This window comes from Cherax quadricarinatus, chromosome 40 (assembly GCF_038502225.1).
Source record: "Cherax quadricarinatus isolate ZL_2023a chromosome 40, ASM3850222v1, whole genome shotgun sequence".
NCBI lineage: Eukaryota > Metazoa > Arthropoda > Malacostraca > Decapoda > Parastacidae > Cherax > Cherax quadricarinatus.
The window spans coordinates 13,904,215-13,914,214 of record NC_091331.1 but is presented as its reverse complement, the minus strand read 5'-3'; positions in this window follow the sequence as shown (position 1 = coordinate 13,914,214).

The window sequence follows — 10,000 nt, the reverse complement described above, 5'->3', positions numbered from 1 at the left end:
CAGACACTCATAGAAGCTTTAGACCCTAGTAGCAATTTCCGCTTTTTATAACCCAGAATTACTGGTATGTATTAACAGTATCTCCCCCTCATACACACATACACACACACACACCTGTACTAGGTCAAAATGGTAACTAACTAGGCGAATACACACACACACACACACACACACACACACACACACACACACACACACACACACACACACACACACACACACATACACACACACACACACACACACATATATATATATATATATATATATATATACACACACACACAAACACACACATATATACACACACACATACACAAACACACACACACACACACACACACATACATGCATACACACACACACACACACACACACACACACACACACACACACACACACACACACACACACACACACACACACACACACACATACAGGAAGGAAGGCATTATGAATTACGCTAAGGTCATATCAACCTGCCAAAAAGAGCCAAGGAGTGGAAGGGAAGAACAGCTGGTTGCAGACGGAGAGGGTGATAGGTCGAATGCTGAGGCACAACCATGCTATCAAGAGCCACTGGAAAAATCAAGGGAGAAACTGACCACATACAGGCAGGATCCAGAGTCACAGAGGGTGAGGCAATGGGAGGAGGAAAGGGCAAAAATCAGTGTTTATCCACGGGCTTCAGGAGAGAGAGGAAAGGACACACACTGAAAGGCAGCAGGAAGAAAGTAAGGAGATTGAGAAAATCATCACGGAAATAGATGAAGAGATGGACGAGATGGTAAATTTTCAGAAAATAGGGGGGTACTCGAAGGGGAGAAACCGACCAATCAAGCTGATTCTCAGGACGGAAACAGTGCGGAACAGGATCCTCCAAGAGAAACCACGATTGAAATACTCGGAAGAGTACAAGAGGGTGTTCCTAGACAGAGACAGAACACAATCAGAACGACAGCAGCTGAGGGAGAGGACAAAAAAGCGAAAGGAGCTAGGAAAAGAGACAAGGATGGAACCAGCAGAGGTCAGTCAGAGCAGAACAGAACAGCAAGGGCAAGCACACACACAACTATTCTCAGAACCATACAACATATCACACCATCCCAACACACACTACAATCCATACCCACAGCCTCCACCCAACACCGAGCTATAGAATCCCACAGTATGCCACCAGGTCTCCCACCCTCACAGGCCCCACAAACCACAGTGTTGGAAAGGAAACTGAAGGTATGGTACACAAGCGCTGATGGTATAACAAATAAGTGGGAGGAGTGGCATGAAAGAGTCAAAGAGGCATCACCGGACATCATAGCTCTCACAGAAACCAAGCTTACAGGTATGATAATAGATGCCATCTTTCCAATGGGATACCAAATCCTGAGGAAAGACAGAGGGAACAGCGGGGTGGAGGAGTGGCATTGCTGATAAAAAATCGCTGGAATTTTGATGAGCTGGAGAGAGGAGACAGCGGAGAAGAAAGTGATTACATAGCGGGAACGCTTCACTCTGGAGGTCCCAAGGTGGTAATAGCAGTGATGTATAACCCACCACAGAACAGCAGAAGGCCAAGGCAAGAGTACGACGAGAGCAATAGAGCGATGGTTGACACACTGGCTAGAGTGGAAAGAAGAGCTCATGCATGCAGGGCAAAGCTCCTGATCATGGGTGACTTTAACCACAAGGAGATTGATTGGGAGAACTGGGACCCGCATGGGGGCCAAGATACATGGAGGGCTAAGATGATGGAGATGGTACTGGAAAACTTCATGTACCAACACGTAAGGGATACTACAAGAGAGAGAGGAGAGGATGAACCAGCAAGGCTAGACTTAGTATTCACCTTGAGTAGTGCAGATATCGAGGACATCACATATGAAAGACCCCTTGGGGCCAGTGACCATGTGGTTTTAAGCTTCGAATACACAGTAGAGCTACAAGTGGAGGGAGAAGCAGGAAGGCCAGGATGAATGAAGCCAAACTACAAGAAAGGGGACTACACAGGAATGAGGAACTTCCTGAACGGGGTTCAGTGGGACAGAGAACTGGCAGGGAAACCAGTTAATGAGATGATGGAATATGTAACAACAAAATGCAAGGAGGCTGAGGAGAGGTTTGCACCCAAGGGTAACAGGAATAATGAAAAAGCCAGAATGAGCCCATGGTTTACCCAAAGGTGCAGGGAGGCAAAAACCAAGTGTGCTAGGGAATGGAAGAAATTTAGAAGGCAAAGGACCCAGGAGAATAAGGAGAGCAGTCGTAGAGCCAGAAACGAATATGCACAGATAAGAAGGGAGGCCCAAAGACAATATGAAAATGACATAGCAGCGAAAGCCAAATCTGACCCGAAACTGTTGTACAGCCACATCAGGAGGAAAACAACAGTCAAGGACCAGGTAATCAGGCTAAGGAAGGAAGGAGGAGAGACAACAAGAAATGACCGTGAAGTATGTGAGGAACTCAACAAGAGATTCAAAGAAGTGTTCACAGAGGAGACAGAAGGGGCTCCAGAAAGACGGAGAGGTGGGGCACACCACCATGTGCTGGACACAGTGCACACAACCGAGGAAGAAGTAAAGAGGCTTCTGAGTGAGCTAGATACCTCAAAGGCAATGGGGCCAGATAACATCTCCCCATGGGTCCTGAGAGAGGGAGCAAAGGCGCTATGTGTACCCCTAACAACAATATTCAATACATCTATCGAAACAGGGAGATTGCCTGAGGCATGGAAGACAGCAAATGTAGTCCCAATCTTTAAAAAAGGAGACAGACATGAAGCATTAAACTACAGACAAGTGTCACTGACATGTATAGTAGGCAAAATCATGGAGAAGATTATCAGGAGAAGAGTGGTGGAACACCTAGAAAGGAATGATCTCATCAACAGCAGCCAACATGGTTTCAGGGACGGGAAATCCTGTGTCACAAACCTACTGGAGTTTTATGACATGGTGACAGCAGTAAGACAAGAGAGAGAGGGGTGGGTGGATTGCATATTCTTGGACTGCAAGAAGGCGTTTGACACAGTTCCACACAAGAGATTGGTGAAAAAACTGGAGGACCAAGCAGGGATAACAGGGAAGGCACTACAATGGATCAGGGAATACTTGTCAGGAAGACAGCAGCGAGTCATGGTACGTGGCGAGGTGTCAGAGTGGGCACCTGTGACCATCGGGGTCCCACAGGGGTCAGTCCTAGGACCAGTGCTGTTTCTGGTATTTGTGAACGACATGACGGAAGGAATAGACTCTGAGGTGTCCCTGTTTGCAGATGACGTGAAGTTGATGAGAATTCACTCGATCGAAGACCAGGCAGAACTACAAAGGGATCTGGACAGGCTGCAGACCTGGTCCAGCAATTGGCTCCTGGAGTTCAATCCCACCAAGTGCAAAGTCATGAAGATTGGGGAAGGGCAAAGAAGACCGCAGACGGAGTACAGTGTAGGGGGCCAGAGACTACAAACCTCACTCAAGGAAAAAGATCTTGGGGTGAGTATAACACCAGGCACATCTCCTGAAGCGCACATCAATCAAATAACTGCTGCAGCATATGGGCGCCGTGTACGTTAGGCCCATATTGGAGTATGCGGCACCAGTTTGGAACCCACACCTAGCCAAGCACGTAAAAAAAACTAGAGAAAGTGCAAAGGTTTGCAACAAGACTAGTCCCAGAGCTAAGAGGTATGTCCTACGAGGAGAGGTTAAGGGAAATCAACCTGACGACACTGGAGGACAGGAGAGATAGGGGGGAAATGATAACGACATACAAAATACTGAGAGGAATTGACAAGGTGGACAAAGACAGGATGTTCCAGAGATTGGACACAGTAAGAAGGGGACACAGTTGGAAGTTGAAGACACAGATGAATCACAGGGATGTTAGGAAGTATTTCTTCAGCCACAGAGTAGTCAGTAAGTGGAATAGTTTGGGAAGCGATGTAGTGGAGGCAGGATCCATACATAGCTTTAAGCAGAGGTATGATAAAGCTCACGGTTCAGAGAGAGTGACCTAGTAGCGATCAGTGAAGAGGCGGGGCCAGGAGCTCGGACTCGACCCCCGCAACCTCAACTAGGTGAGTACAACTAGGTGAGTATATACACACACACACACATACACACACACATACACATACACACACACACACACACACACACACACACACACACACACACTGTAAGTACGTGCCGGTCAAGTCCCAGGAGGTTGGGGGTCAGGTCACAAGAAGTTGTGGGCAGCCAAGGACCACTGAGACTCTACATTACAATGCACAAGCCACCTACCTTTCAGTACATAATAAACCCACACATAATTCCACACAAAATTACACACACACACACACACACACACACACACACACACACACACAAGGCAAATCTTGTATCACAAACCTCCTGGAGTTTTATGACAAGGTAACAGAAGTAAGACACGAGAGAGAGGGTTGGGTAGATTGCGTTTTCCTAGACTGCAGGAAGGCCTTTGACACAGTTCCCCACAAGAGATTAGTGCAGAAGCTGGAGGATCAGGCACACGTAAAAGGAAGGGCACTGCAATGGATAAGGGAATACCTGACAGGGAGGCAGCAACGAGTCATGGTACGTGAAGAGGTATCACAGTGGGCGCCTGTTACGAGCGGGGTCCCACAGGGGTCAGTTCTAGGACCAGTGCTATTTTTGATATATGTGAACGACATGATGGAAGGAATAGACTCTGAAGTGTCCCTGTTCGCAGATGACGTGAAGTTGATGAGAAGAATTAAATCGGACGAGGATGAGGCAGGACTGCAAAGAGACCTGGAGAGGCTGGACATGTGGTCCAGTAACTGGCTTCTCGAATTCAATCCAGCCAAATGCAAAGTCATGAAGATTGGGGAGGGGCAAAGAAGACCGCAGACAGAGTATAGGCTAGGTGGACAAAGACTACAGACCTCACTCAGGGAGAAAGACCTTCGGGTGACCATAACACCGAGCACATCACCGGAGGCACACATCAACCAAATAACCGCTGCAGCATACGGGCGCCTGGCAAACCTGAGAATAGCGTTCCGATACCTTAATAAGGAATCGTTCAAGACACTGTACACTGTGTATGTTAGGCCCATACTGGAGTATGCAGCACCAGTCTGGAACCCACACCTGGTCAAGCACGTCAAGAAGTTAGAGAAAGTACAAAGGTTTGCAACAAGGCTAGTCCCAGAGCTCAAGGGAATGTCGTACGAGGAAAGGTTAAGGGAAATCGGACTGACGACACTGGAGGACAGAAGGGTCAGGGGAGACATGATAACGACATACAAGATACTGCGGGGAATAGACAAGGTGGACAGAGATAGGATGTTCCAGAGAGGGGACACAGGGACAAGGGGTCACAACTGGAAGCTGAAGACTCAGACGAGTCACAGGGACGTTAGGAAGTATTTCTTCAGTCATAGAGTTGTCAGCAAGTGGAATAGCCTAGCAAGTGAAGTAGTGGAGGCAGGAACCATACATAGTTTTAAGAAGAGGTATGACAAAGCTCAGGAAGCAGAGAGAGAGAGGATCCAGTAGCGATCAGTGAAGAGGCGGGGCCAGGAGCTGAGTCTCGACCCCTGCAACCACAATTAGGTGAGTACAATTAGGTGAGTACACACACACACACACACACATTCACACACACATATCCAGACTCACACATACACTCCCCCCCTCACCACCGACATCTCACTACTTCCCCTGATCCCTCCCCTCCCCCGTCCACCCTCCCCCTCCCCACCCCCCCACTCCTCTCTCACATAGCCACTGTTCCTTCACTACCTCCCCCCCACACTCTGACATACACACTACTAACCTAACATACAGAACTACATAGGTTTCCAACTCTGAGGCAATCAGGATAAAACAAAAATGGCTTGCCAGAGAGCAACAAGAAAAACCAAGGGACAGGAGGAGGAAGTTGCAAAGGAAGATTGGGCAGCAGAGCTCATAAAAAGGGATCATGAATGGGAAAAGAAACTAGAAGAAGTTAGCATGAGAATGGAAGAGAGGATAGATATGGAAAGCAGGAAGTGGGAGGTGCATGTCAAAGCAGCAGAGGCTAGGATACAGAGTTTAGAAGAGGAACTGAAAAATCTGAAACAGCCTAAAGAACTAAAGAACATTTTGAAATTGACAACAGAGACTGCTACCTCAGTCACAAATAAGGGGACTGTAGGGAAAGAAGGGGCACAACTGCATGGAGAAGCTCTATCAGAAGAGACTGTAGTAAATGAAAGAGCTAAGCTTTATGTGGAGGCCCTAACAGACAACAACAGAGCCCAAGGAAAGCCGAGAAGGGAAAATGACAGGCCACTGAGCCCAAGTACATTAGCCAGTGAAACTGAAGAAAGGAAAGCTGCAGTGGAGGAAACCATATTAAATGAGGGGATACACAGGGATATGCAGTGGGAGAATGAAAGGGTGAGGTCAGTCTTTGTGTATGGGCTCCAGGAAGTTGAAGGGGAAACATATGAAGCAAGAAAACAAGGGGAAAAAAAAGCAATTGAAAGCATCATGAAAGCAATAGGAGAAGACGACATGACTCAGCTGGAAAATTTTCGGAGAATAGGGGGATTTGTAAAAAAAAAGAACCCGGCCAGTGAAAGTGACCTTCAAGGCAGAAGCGACTCGGACCAGGATCCTGCAGGAGAAAGCACGATTAAAGGACATGCCGGCATACAGGAAGGTGTATCTCGACCGCGACAGAACACAAGAAGAAAGGCAGAAACTGAGAGAGATGGTACAAAGGCGAAAGGAGGAAAGAGAGGGGATGGAGAAGACAGGAGATCCCAGACCCAGGAAGAAGATCAAATGCAGCCTCCCTCACAACTTCCTATAGAAGCCTCCCAACCAGGTCAACCCCAATGCAACCAAACACTCTAAATCAAAACACCCATGCCACATCCAATGCCCCCACCCACTACATTACAAACTCCACCCCCACAGCAACAACCCATAGTTCCTTACCAGGTCTCCCACTTCCCCAACCCCAATATACCTCCCAGACCACAGTCTTAGAAAAGAAGTTGAAGGTGTGGTATACAAATGCAGATGGAATAACAAACAAGTATGAGGAGTGGCACGAAAGAATCAAGGAGACATCCCCAGACATAATAGCACTCACAGAAACAAAACTCACCAGAATAATAACAGATTCAATCTTTCCATCCGGATATCAATTCCTCAGGAAAGACCGAGGGAGGAGAGGGGGAGGAGGAGTTGCACTGCTCATTAAAAACCAGTGGGGTTTTGAGAACATGGAAGGAATGGATGGCACAGGCAAAAGGGACTACTTAGTAGGAACAATCCAGTCTGAGGGACATAAGGTGATAATTGCAGTAATGTACATCCCACCACAGAACTGCAGGAGGCCAAGAGAAGAATACGATGAGAGCAACAGAGCAATGATCGACACACTAGCCGAGGTGGCCAGGAGAGCACACATGGGGGGGAGCAAAGTTATTAGTTATGGGTGATTTCAATCACAAGGAGATTGACTGGGAAAACCTGGAGTCTAATGGGGGTCCCGAAACATGGAGAACCAAGATGATGGATGTGGTACTGGAAAACCTCATGCATCAACATGTTAGAGACACTACCAGAGAGAGAGGAGAGGATGAACCAGCAAGACTGGACCTTGTATTCACCTTGAGTAGTTCGGACATCGAGGGTATCATGTATGAAAGGCCCCTGGGAGCTAGTGATCGTGTGGTTCTGTGCTTCGACTACATAGTTGAGCTCCAAGTGGAGAGAGTAGCAGGAATAGGCTGGGAAAAACCAAACTACAAAAGGGGGAACTACTCAGGCATGAGGAACTTCCTTCAAGACATTCAGTGGGAGAGGGAACTGACAGGAAAACCAGTACAAGAAATGATGGACTATGTGGCAACAAAATGCAAGGAGGCAGAGGAGAGGTTTGTTCCCAAGGGAAACAGAAATAATGGAAAGAACAGAACGAGTCCTTGGTTCACCCAAAGGTGTAGGGAGGCAAAAACTAGGTGTACTAGAGAATGGAAAAGGTACAGAAGACAGAGAACTCAGGAAAATAAAGAGATTAGCCGAAGAGCCAGAAACGAATATGCACAGATAAGAAGGGAGGCTCAGAGACAATATGAAAATGACATAGCATCAAAATAAAGACTGACCCGAAGCTGTTGTGCAGCCACATCAGTCAAGGACCAGGTAATGAGACTGAGGAAGGGTGATGGGGAATTCACAAGAAACGACTAAGAGGTATGTCAGGAGCTCAACACAAGATTTAAAGAGGTATTTACAGTGGAAACCAGTAGGACTCCAGGAAATCAGAACAGGGGGGCACACCAGCAAGTGCTGGATGAGGTACATATAACCAAGGAGGAGGTGAAGAAGCTGCTATGCGAACTTGACTCCTCAAAGGCGGTGGGACCAGACAACATCTCTCCATGGGTCCTTAAAGAGGGAGCAGAGATATTGTGTGAGCCATTAACAAAGATCTTCAACACATCATTTGAAACTGGGCAACTCCCTGAGGTATGGAAAATGGCAAATGTAGTCCCAATTTTTAAAAAGGGAGACAGACATGAGGCACTAAACTACAGACCTGTATCACTAATGTGTATAGTATGCAAGGTCATGGAGAAGATCATCAGGAGGAGAGTGGTGGGGCACCTGGAAAGAAACAAGTGTATAATTGACAACCAGCACGGTTTCAGGGAAGGAAAATCCTGTGTCACAAACTTACTAGAGTTTTATGACAAGGTGACAGAAGTAAGACAAGAGAGAGAGGGGTGGATCGACTGCATATTTTTGGACTGCAAGAAGGCCTTCGACACAGTTCCTCACAAGAGGTTACTGAGAATATCTGACAGGGAGGCAACAAGGAGTCATGGTACGCGACGAGGTGTCAGAGTGGGCGCCTGTGACAAGCGGGGTTCCACAGGGGTCAGTCCTAGGACCTGTGCTGTTCTTGGTATATGTGAACGACATAACGGAAGGGATAGACTCAGAAGTGTCCTTGTTTGCAGATGATGCGAAGTTAATGAGAAGAATCAAATCGGATGAGGATCAGGCAGGACTACAAAGAGACCTGGACAGGCTACAAGCCTGGTCCAGCAACTGGCTCCTTGAATTTAACCCTGCCAAATGCAAAGTCATGAAGATTGGGGAAGGGCAAAGAAGACCGCAGACACAATATAGTTTAGATGGCCAAAGACTGCAAACCTCACTCAAGGAAAAAGATCTGGGGGTGAGTATAACACCGAGCATACCTCCTGAGGCGCACATCAATCAGATAACTGCTGCAGCATACGGGCGCCTGGCAAACCTACGGATAGCGTTCCGATACCTCAGTAAGGATTCGTTTAAGACTATACCATTTACGTCAGGTCCATACTGGAGTATGCAGCACCAGTTTGGAATCCACACCTAGTCAAGCACGTCAAGAAATTAGAGAAAGTGCAAAGGTTTGCAACAAGACTAGTCCCAGAGCTACGGGGACTGTCCTACGAAGAAAGGTTGAGGGAAATCGGCCTGACGACACTGGAGGACAGGAGGGTCAGGGGAGACATGATAACGACATATAAAATACTGCGCGGAATAGACAAGGTGGACAAAGACGGGATGTTCCAGAGAAGGGACACAGACACATGAGGTCACAATTGGAAGTTGAAGACTCAGATGAATCAAAGGGATGTTAGGAAGTATTTCTTCAGTCATAGAGTAGTCAGGCCGTGGAATAGACTAGAAAGTGACGTAGTGGAGGCGGGAACCATACATAGTTTTAAGGCGAGGTATGATAGAGCTCATGGGGCAGGGAGAGAGAGGACCTAGTAGCAATCAGCGAAGAGGCGGGGCCAGGAGCTGTGAATCGACCCCTGCAACCACAAATAGGTGAGTACAAATAGGTGAGTACACACACACACACACACACACACACACACACACACATACACACACACACACACACACACACACACACACATACACACACACACACACACACACAAACACAC